A 10,365-nucleotide genomic window follows, 5' to 3' on the forward strand; every position below is an offset into this window, starting at 1 on the left:
TGAAATAAATCAAACAGGGAAAGACAAATACAATGTGATTTCACAAAAATAATCACAGGGATGTGAAGTGCAGGATAGGAAATATAGTCAATAATACTGTAATAACTAGGTATGGCGCTGAGTGGGTACTGGAAACACTGGGAAGAACGCTTTGTAAAGTATATGATTCTCTAATCACTATGCTTTAAACCTAAAACTAATATAAAATAATACTGAACGAAAACTGTAATTGAAAATAAAATAAAATGGTATCTGGAGTACAGTGAACAAATAAATAGTTGCTAAACAATAATTGGATTCTATGACTTGAAATATGTCAGAGGCTTTATTTAAAATTCCACTTCACTGAAGAAATGACATATATACATCAACGAGAATTCACCAGGCCCTGTTCTGTCCATGCATCAACAGCCTGGGACTTCCACAGAATCCCGCCACACCATGCATACTCTTCCCACTGTGCAACTAGCACTGAAGGGGTCATATTCTTTTTTTTTTTTCATTAGCCAGACAAATACTTATTGTAAATTTTCATAAAGTTAATATATAATTTATAATCAGAGAAATGCACAGTTAAGTGTACAGTTTTAGTTTGACAAATATATACACCTGTGTATATAATCCACATGCCCATTAACATGTAGACGATTTCTATCATCTTAGGAAATTCCCATCATCCCAGAAAATTTACTTGTGTTACCTGTGGCCGTTCCAGCAACCCCACCCCACAAAACCTCTTTTTTTTAATTGAATTTATTGGGGCAACATTGGTTAATAAAATTATATAGGTTTTAGGTGTACAATTCTATAATACATCATTGGTGTACTGTATTATGTGTTCTCCACCCCAAGTCAAGTCTCCTTCCATCACATCACATTATGACTTATCATTCGTTCAGTCCCTCCTGGTTTTCTAGCCTCTCTGAGTCTGCAATCAGCCACAAGGCCATTATTCTCTCTAAGCTTCCTAGTTCTGTTCCAGATGCATCCTCTAAACAATAAGGAAGCGTATCATTCTGCTCATTCTCATTACAGTTGACTAGTCTGTTTGTTTTTTAACATTTCTCAAACTTCCTCTCTCTGGAATCTCTTAAAACCCACTGCATCACTGAATATCTTAAAATACTACTATTGAAAATGTACATTGTGGTTAATAGGTTCAAATCCAGATCCCTCCACTGACAAGATGTATAACCTTGGGTAAGATCCTTAAACTTCTGTGCCCTAATTCCTTCATCTGTAAAATGAGGGTCATAAGGCTTTGAAGATTAAATTAGTTAAAGCATGTAAAATGATGCTTCACATATTGAAGTGCTCAATAAAAGCAAGCTATTTTTATTCAGATGGTCTATCTATGGCTTAACCCAATAGGCACTTCTTTGGTCCAGAATCTCGAAACTCATTTATTATACACATACACATGGCATGTTTGTCACTTTACCTGCTATGGTACTCATCTACAAAGGTGGATAATTTTACTGAGTGGCTGATTTTTAATTGTAACCAAAATTTAAAGTTGTTTTCTTTCTTTCCCTCCTTTCTTTCAGTGGTTTATTCAGTTATTCATTACGCAGAGGGCCACAGAGAGAAAAGGTTCAGCCATGAGATAACAGTGGGTTCTGCCACAGGTGGATTCCCCCACACACACCTCTGTTTCTCACCTTCTGACCTCATCTGAAAAGGGGTGGCATGGATGGTTGGTTGAGTTATGAACAAGAGTCCAAACATTTATATTCATAAACGGTCATTTCATCCTTGAACTATACTGTACATTTCTTGACCTTCCTGAACGCGAATGCCTCCAGAAACACGGTGATCCTCAGAAAGAGCTTAACCAGGTCATGTAAAGAACAGGTAGAAAAACAGAATGTTAGATTAATAGAGAAAACATAAACATGTGAGCTGTCACCACATATGTACAGGTTGTCAATCAACCCAAAAAGGGATTTATTTTCTGTGGCCCCAGAAAGCTGAGTAAGGCACCTACGTAGAAGCAGTAAGAACTGTCACAACTGTAACTGGTTAAAAAGGCCAGGCTGCCTCCGTGTTCATATTAAAGTAAACAAAGATGCCGAAAAAACAGTACATAAAAGTGAAAACAGATGTCCTCTAAATTCCTTGAAACTCCATAATCCACCAAAGTGCTAACGGATATGCAGATATGAATACCTTATTATTGCTGTCACCCAGAAATTGGTAGTATATGAAGAAACTGAAGACTTACACAAATGCAACTGTAATAAAATGGTTAACACAAATAAGACAGACTACAAATGCAATGTTACTGAAATTTTAGAAAAGCGTCCTATCTAGGGGCCTCAGAGGAAATTTGAAGGCAGTGTTTAAACTCAGCTTGAAGATAAGATTAAAGTTAAGTATGGAAATAGAGAGAAGTCAGGGCATTTTAAGATAAAAGAACAGCATGACCAAAGGCACAGTGGCATGAAGATGAGTGAGGCACAGGGAACAGTTCGATTTGATCTGACGATGAGGGCAGTGGGAGAGGAGCCCGAGAAAGCTTTTTAGAAAAACAAGGACTGAAACGTTGGTCCTCAGACCTAGGTAATGGGAGTCACCAAAGTGTTATTTACATGTAGGTAAGGGAGAAGCGCTTCAGTTAGAGCCTCTGGTGGCACAGACAGAATTAACTTGTACAGTGAGAGACTAGAAGTGAGAAGATCCTCAAAAAGACTACAGCATGACTCTAAGAAATATGTCAAAAGTGCTGGACTCTGAAGACATCAGAAAATAGGATATGCAAATGTGAAGTTTTAGCAGCTGACTGTGAGAGATAAGGCCAAGAGGGGTAGGGTTTCAAAAGCTTCCAGACTCAAATGCTATAAAATAGTAAGACCAATAGCAGCAAAGGGGAAAACAAAAGGAAGGGAGACACAGAAAGCTCAGAAGAGACCACAGGGTGCTGGAGGTGTCAGCCACAGGAAAGGGGAGCTGTCCAGCAAGGCGTCTGGAAATGTCAGCCTAGAGATTACGTGAAGGTCAGGGCTGAGGCTAATGACTCCAGTTATTCCTACTAAGGTGAAAGCCAAGGCCAAGAGAGGGTGAGTTTTGCCAGGCGATACTATACGCAAAAGCAAAACTCAAAACAGAAACTGAGGAACACACACTTTAGTGAGCAGGAGGTGAAAGGAGAGCCAACCAAGCTGCAAATGAGAGTCAGAGAAGTAAGAAGAGAACACAGAGGGCAGAGAAGCCAAAAGAGGAGTCTGAGAAGCAGCGGGTGCCCATATCGCCAAAGGCCGTTGACGGTTTAAAGCAAAGGAAGGCTTGGAGCCTAGGAAATCCATGATACCTGATTATTAAATGTTAATACTTACATATGCCTTACAAGAAAGAACGTATTGCTTCAAATCAAAGTATTTTCACATGAGATTTTTTTTAATCCTTTGAAGGAAAAGCAAAACAATTTCTTATTTGAAGATACTCTGCTCTCAGCGATACTTTCCTTAGCATTCTCAATTTTGATCCTGTTGGCCAGTAGCTAGTACTAGTCTTCCAAGGGGTACATTTAAAAGTAGGGGCAGTTTAGGTAATTACAATGACTGAGAGGAAGCTATCAGTATAAGGAGAACACAGGCCATTGGCACCAAATGTTCTCTAATGAAAGAGTCATGCATTTCCACACAATGAAGAGGTGTCTGCCAAAAATACCAAGTGTCATCTGTTGAGAACACTATCACATGATGCTGTTTATCACTAAATGCATCTTTGGCATATTTGAGAAAAATTGATAGGACTTCAGATTCTGGCATGTTGGAGAACCGATTTTAAAATAAGGTAAATATCATTAACATAGCTCATCCCTTAAAAGCGGTTCAAGCAAACATATGTCTTTTAGTTTTACTGTTTATTACTATCTAATCTAGTTATGAAAGAAATGAGGCTTTAAGTAAATTATTTAGTAGAGCAGCTTTTTAAAAATAAATTATAATTATTCCACATATTAGCTCTAATCAGAATCTGAGTGGGGGTATAGACGGTTAAGAATACATTTCATTGTGTTATTAGGTGAGGAAACAACCAATGTTTGAAATAAAATGCTTTCTAAAAAACACCACCATTTTATACAGATCTTTATCTAAACAACTGCATTCTCTTGCACTCACCACTCATACTAAATATTTTCAATTTAAAATTGCTGCTTTAATGACTAATATTACCAAGAATACATCACCAGTTTAGATCATTAAAACACATACATTTTTGTGGGACTACTCTAACTGCTCAAAACTTTTAACATCTTTACATCAGCGTTCTTGTAGCCGTCACTCAAATGCCCTGTAAGAGTGTCATGAACTCACTTAAGGTTTGGTGAATATTAATGAGAACATATGCAAGGCAGTTTTGGTATTAAGAAAGGAAAATTATTTCCAAAAATATATGCATCCTTTATTAAACTGATATTTATGAATAACACTGATATTTATGAGTATGTTTCTGAATGTCTGGAGCACCCAAACACCCATTAGTCTAGCTCAAGGTGAACTAGTTTTATTATAGTCAAGTTCAATTTGTTTAAGTTGTGGTTAATTTTTTCCAGTGTTCTTGATTATTACAGTTTATACTTAAAAGCGCCTAACCTCTCTTGTTTACTAACTGCCAAATATGTGTGGTAAAGGTTATTTCTTCCTAGACAATGGTCCATATTAGATTATTCTCTCATATTATGATAGTAGGTGGCAAGTAGACTAGGTACCAGGGTTCACCATTTAAGGGGCCTATTGAGGAAATGACGCTTTCTCTATAAATTTCTCTAGAAGTTAAAAAAAAATAAGTTCTATTACTTAGTGTGTAGTTGCTTCCTAACACATTTCCTAATAGCTTTGATTCAAACAGTGTTGAAAAGCCTGTGACAAACCAAGATGACCTCTCAGACAATGACAGTCCATTTAGCAGTTTATTCTACAATCCAACACTGTAACCCCGGGGATCCAATGGGAAACTTGTGTTTCAAAAGTTTCCCAAAAATCTGTTTAAAAGAATAAGCCAGTGATCCCTGTAACAGTCTAACAGACATAAGGTCAAATATTTAATACCTAACACTAGCTACCATGTATTGAGTTATTTCTAAGTATTTTACAGACATTATCTTATTTAATCTGTACAACCAACACACAAAATTGATTATGATCCTCTTTTTACACATGAAGAAACTCAAACTCAGATTTAGACAGGTTTCTGCACAGGAAGAACCCAAACTTTAGAGAGGTTTAGCAACTTGTCCTACCTAGTAAGCAGCAGAGCCAAGATCAAAACCCTGATAGGCCAAACTTCAGAGCCCTCTGCCCTGTCCTGCCCCAGAGACCTTGGGCCCACAGGGGCTCCCAGATGAAACACACATGGTCTCTATTCTCAAGGACCATATCACCTAGAAAAAGAGAGAACATCTACCTAAATAACTATGATTCCAGGTAAAATATATTAACTGGCCATAGAGTGTTCCAGATCAAGTTACAGGGCAGTTCAGATGAACACAGATTTCTTGAAAATAAAGGAACCTGGGGCAAATTTTCTGTGGGATGGATTGTAGGGAAAGAAGAGAGATAAAAGGCATAAAGAAACACAACTAGTATTACTGCATGCCATTCTCTTTGTCAGGTAAAGTAGAAGACACCTTACATGTGTTATCTTCTTTGTTCCGAAAAACCATACAAGTATTAGACCACATCACATAAAACCAAGTCAACCAGTGGCTTAACTGAAATTTGAACCCAGAAACGCTGAAGATAATCTTTCCTGTTTTGTTTGTTCCATGTTGAGTACATTTCGTTTTTATGTTTATAGGGGATAAGCGCCTTTTGCTAATTTGTCATCCCAAAGAAAGAATACTTTTCTAAGTCACACAAAGTGACCAGATGACTAATCACAGGACAAGGCAAAGGAATCCTCAAAAGAATCTCAGCTATTCTGTCCCCAGGGCAGAACTTCTGTGGGATTCCTGACAGAGTTAGAGTAGCGGGCAGGAAAGCAGGCTCACTCTCGTTTTCTTTCCTCCTTCTGCCCTCCATTTCTGTTTTCTTCCCTCCTTCCTTCCTTCAGTTTTTCTATAATCAGTTCAGAACTCTTATGTGCCAGGCACTGCACTGGGAATGGAGAACATGACAAGATCCCTGCCCTCATTCAGCTTCACTCAAGGCAGAAGCTGGACTACTTCCTGGTTAAAGACAGATGCCCAAGTGCTTGTCTCAGGCTCAGCCCCTTGGTAACTGTGCTATTTGAGCAAGTTACTTAATTCTCTGTGCCTAGATTCCTCTTCTGTAAATGTGGATATTGACAAAACAACCTCACTGGGTGGTTAAGGGTATAAAAGGAGTTAATAATATACAGAAAGTGGCAACACCATGCCTGGAACATGGTGAACATTATAGAGACGTTTTTATAATTACTGTACTCTTCTTGGCTTCTTAGAGTGAGAAGATTAGTCTGTCCAAAGCCTGGAAGATATTGCAGCTCCAGTCTCTACTCTCAAAAAGTAGAAATCAATTCATTGGCAAAGATAGTGTTCAGGGAAGGAGTGTCCACCCCCCAGAGCTCAAAGAAAATCCTCCCTATGTGTTTGCACAAGGTCACTCTCAATGGGCCAAAAAAAGGGACTGAACACACAAGTTTCTAAGGCAAGATACCCTTCTCAAATTTGCCTATTAGCAGATCTTACAAACATTTCCTAGACTGCTAAAGCCCTTCCAAGTTATTTGGAATGAATATGTGTCCCACTGAGAAGGAAATGGCTGAAAGCAAATAGGGCAGGAGGAAGATAAGCTGAATGACTACATATGAACTTTTTGAGAGCAGAATTCCAACCTCATTCATCTAAGTAAGCACAGTTTAGTGTCTGGAATGGTTTTAGGGGTTTTAAAACAGCCAGTCTCTATTTTAGGTGTTTTCCATATACTTTATTTCTCACAGTAGCACCTCATGGTAGGTACCACCAATCCCATTTTCTGGATAAGAAAACCTGAGGATGAGATTGTTAAATAATTACAACCTTACAAAATGCAGAACTGAGCCTGAAATCTGGGTCTAACTCTAAAGTTAGTTACTTTTTTTCCCTGTGAATGTATCAAACAAAATGTTCGGTGAAAGAATGGGACTAAAAACAAATGCAGGATACTTCCTTTTTTATTTCAGACCCATGATCCAAAAATATGACTCTGGATAAAGGATATTTCTTTAGGTCACTTGCTGTCCTTCCCTTTAGGAGGGCTCAAGGCCAACAATATAAGCCTGATAACATAAAAGAGTAAATGCATGTCTGGAAATAAACTCAGCATTTAGGGGAAGATGCTCTAACTGGACGTTGGGAAAGGAGGTGTTAAAATTTCAGATTACTTACCACTATTAAAACACTCCCTGGAGGAAAGAGGCAGTACCTAATTGCAAACTGTTGATTTGAATTTTGAAAAAAACAGCGTTGGACTTCACGAGTTAGTATACAAAACATGGAGTTGCTTAAAGTAAATAATGTTTCCCTTTCACGGAGATCACTCAATTGCCTGCTCCCGTAGATTGCTTCAAACGCAATGTCAGAAGCAGAAAGTGGAGCCGGGGCTGCTTGGCCAAGGTTAAGAAGAGTCACCTTGCGCGAAGCTCACCTGCTCTCTGCAAGGCACCAGCACCCCGCTCAGATTTTGCAGCCCCGCTTCCCCAGATGCAAACTTGAGTCGGTGCGGTTCCAATGACACAGCACAGCGCGGCCTCGAGAGCTCTCAGCCTGTGCTGAGCCATAAAGCACAGGATGCCAGGAAAGGGCATCTAGGGCCCACTGCTTCCTCTTGCCCAGGCTTTTTCATAATCTCCCTCCTCATCGTTTCCTACTTTATCCCTCTGACGCGTCTCATCAGATCCAGGAAGCGAGGAGCTGAGCACTGGTTTTCCCACTTCCACCAGCGCGCTCTCACTCAGCCCCGCCGGCTCAGCCCCGCTTCTGCAGGCGTGTGGCAGACACTAGAGAAGCCGCCCCATTTCCTGTCTGACCGAGTGAGTGAGTGAGTGAGTGAGTGAGTGAGTGTGTGTGTGTGTGTGTGTGTGATTTTAACATCCCTGGCGCAGCCCGCAAGGGGCCCTGCTCGTGCCACCGGGACCGGGGCAAGCCCCCGCGGAAGCGCGGGTGAGGGCGGATGGAGAGAGCCGCTGCGGGGCGGCGTCCGCTCGGAGGCGGCCCTCGGCGACCGAGCCGCCGCCAACTTCCCGCGCCACCTGGCCCGGCGCCCCCAGCGTGGCGCAGGACGCCCGGGGGGGCGCAGCGCGAGCCTCGGGGGCAGACCCTCCGCAGGCCACGCTCCCGGTCGGCCGGGGGGCGCGCACCGCCTCCGCGCCCGCCTCTCCATCCGCCCCCACCCCGCCACGCTACCTGGGACCGAGACACGGAAGGAGACCTCCCGCGCGTTTCGGCGCGTCCCCGCCGCCCCGAGCCCCGACCCTCTGCTCAAAGAGGAGACACTCCCTACACACACCCTGACCGCCAGCCCCACCCTCGTCCCCACGTAGCGCAGCAGCCGCGCCACCCCCGAAGCTCCCGGGCTGGGGCGGGATGCTGGGGAGAAGGGCGAGATGCTGCGGACGCGCCGGGCGGAACCGGCGCCGGGAAACTAATGAGCCAAACAGAGGGGGAAGCGGCGCGCCCGAAGAGTCTGTGCAAAACCCCAACACCTGGGCGCCTCCCGGCCGAAAGCCCGCGGGGGGCGCGGCGCTCCCTTCCCGGGACCCCCTCGCGAACGCGCGCCCCGAGCCCGCGCCCGCAGCGCCCCCGCGCCGCCCTGCGCTCCCGGGACCAGGCGAGCGCTCCTCCGCGGGCGGCGTGGGGGTTCTGTCTGTCTGTCTTGTCTATATAAGGGCTCACAGGCAAACCGCGCTCGGGCGGTTTCACCGCGGGCCGTTTGCTCCGCGCGCGCGAGCGGTCTCCCGGGCCGCAGGGGGCAGACGGGCGCTCGCCGTCCTCGGGGGCGCCTCCCCCTCGCCGCCTCCCGCGCTCCGCGCGGGAACTTTACCTGCTCGGCACCGGGTGGGCGCCGCCGCTCTCGCTCGCTGCCGGCCGCCGGCGCCGCGCCTCGCCCGCCCCGCGGCCCCGGGTGAATGGAGTTTTTACTTATTTATGGCCTGACGCGCGCTCGCCCGCCGAGGCCAGGCGTGGAAGAGGCGGCGGCGCGGGCGGGAGGCGCGGCTGCGGGGCGCCCTCGCGGGTGTCCCGGGCGCGAGCCGCGCAGGAGGGGGCGGGACGCGGCGGGAGAGGTGGAGAACCCGGACCAGCGCCATCGGCTTTGGCAGGAACCCGCCGGGCCGCGCGGGTGGGGACGGACCGCCGCCCTGTGACTCAAAGGGGACTGAGCATGCTCCAAGCGACTGTCGACGCTAGAGACACTGTCTCCACGGCTCAGGTCACTCCACTTCAGGTTTTAGCTTTGACCGAGAGGAAGCCAAAAGTCTGAGGGAGAAAAAAAGTTGTTCCAGATGGGTCCCGGCACGCTCCACCCCAGTACCGGGGCGCGTGGCCCAGGAGCCAGGTGTGTGGTAGCTCAGGGTAGACACCCCGGGGAGCTGTGCCAACGATAGACAGAAAAGCCTGCAGAAGTAGGGGGGCCTGGCAGAGGGCAGGGCGACTGGAAGATCCTCGGTGTGAGCTTGGAGGGAAAAGGTTGGGTGGCTTTTCAATGGAGGCCTTTTGGGAGTGGGGGATGGCAGTGCTGGAGGTTAGGCTCAGCCAAATCCCTCTAAGGGGAAAATAAAATTTACAAGGTGAGAGGAAGAGTATAGAAAATAGCAGAAGAACTTGAAAGCCTATAAGAAATTAAAGAAAGTCATTTGTAAATAAGTCCTTTCATTTTTAGTTTCTCAAATGACTATATTCTTCCAAGTAGGGATTTGGTTATTTGACAATGAACAGTGCTAGGGGTAATGGTCATTACAGTTATTGGTTTGTCTTCTTTTACCTTTTTTTTTTCTCTCTCTCCCTTTTCTAGAATATGTTTCATGGGGGAAATGGAAATGAACATTTAGCTTGGGTTCCTTTAATGTCTTGAAGGTTGAATTCTACTTAGAGAAGAAGAAACTGTCTAGATGAGTAAACGTAGGTGGATTTGAGGATCCATATTGCAATTTTTCTGTCAATTTAACTGACCCCCATTCCCATTCTTGCCTCTAAAAAGTGAAAAACATAAAATGTTACGTTAATCCTAGATAATAACTATATAACCTCCTAGAAGCTTTTCTTGTTTATTTTGGAACTTAAGGTCATTTATAGGCCAAGATAAATTAGCTAAAATAACTAGAGCTTTGAAGCCCAAAAGACAAAGAATCAAAATGGTAATAACAGTTAAAAAGAAAATTGCACTTATTGTGTGGAAGTTCAGA

The 10,365-nt window shown here is 44.3% G+C and overlaps 1 protein-coding gene across 1 annotated transcript in view; it reads right to left on the reverse strand.

The window, feature by feature from the left end:
- The window catches only part of SLC16A7 (solute carrier family 16 member 7), a 139,171-nt gene extending 135,794 nt beyond the window's left edge, over positions 1–3,377 (reverse strand). Inside the window, exon 1 of the mRNA XM_016224481.2 lies at positions 1,662–3,377. The gene's annotated coding sequence lies outside the window, so the exon portion shown is untranslated. The remainder of the gene's footprint in view (positions 1–1,661) is intronic.
- Positions 3,378–10,365: the final 6,988 nt, after the last annotated feature.

This window comes from Miniopterus natalensis, chromosome 2 (assembly GCF_054644295.1).
Source record: "Miniopterus natalensis isolate mMinNat1 chromosome 2, mMinNat1.hap1, whole genome shotgun sequence".
NCBI lineage: Eukaryota > Metazoa > Chordata > Mammalia > Chiroptera > Miniopteridae > Miniopterus > Miniopterus natalensis.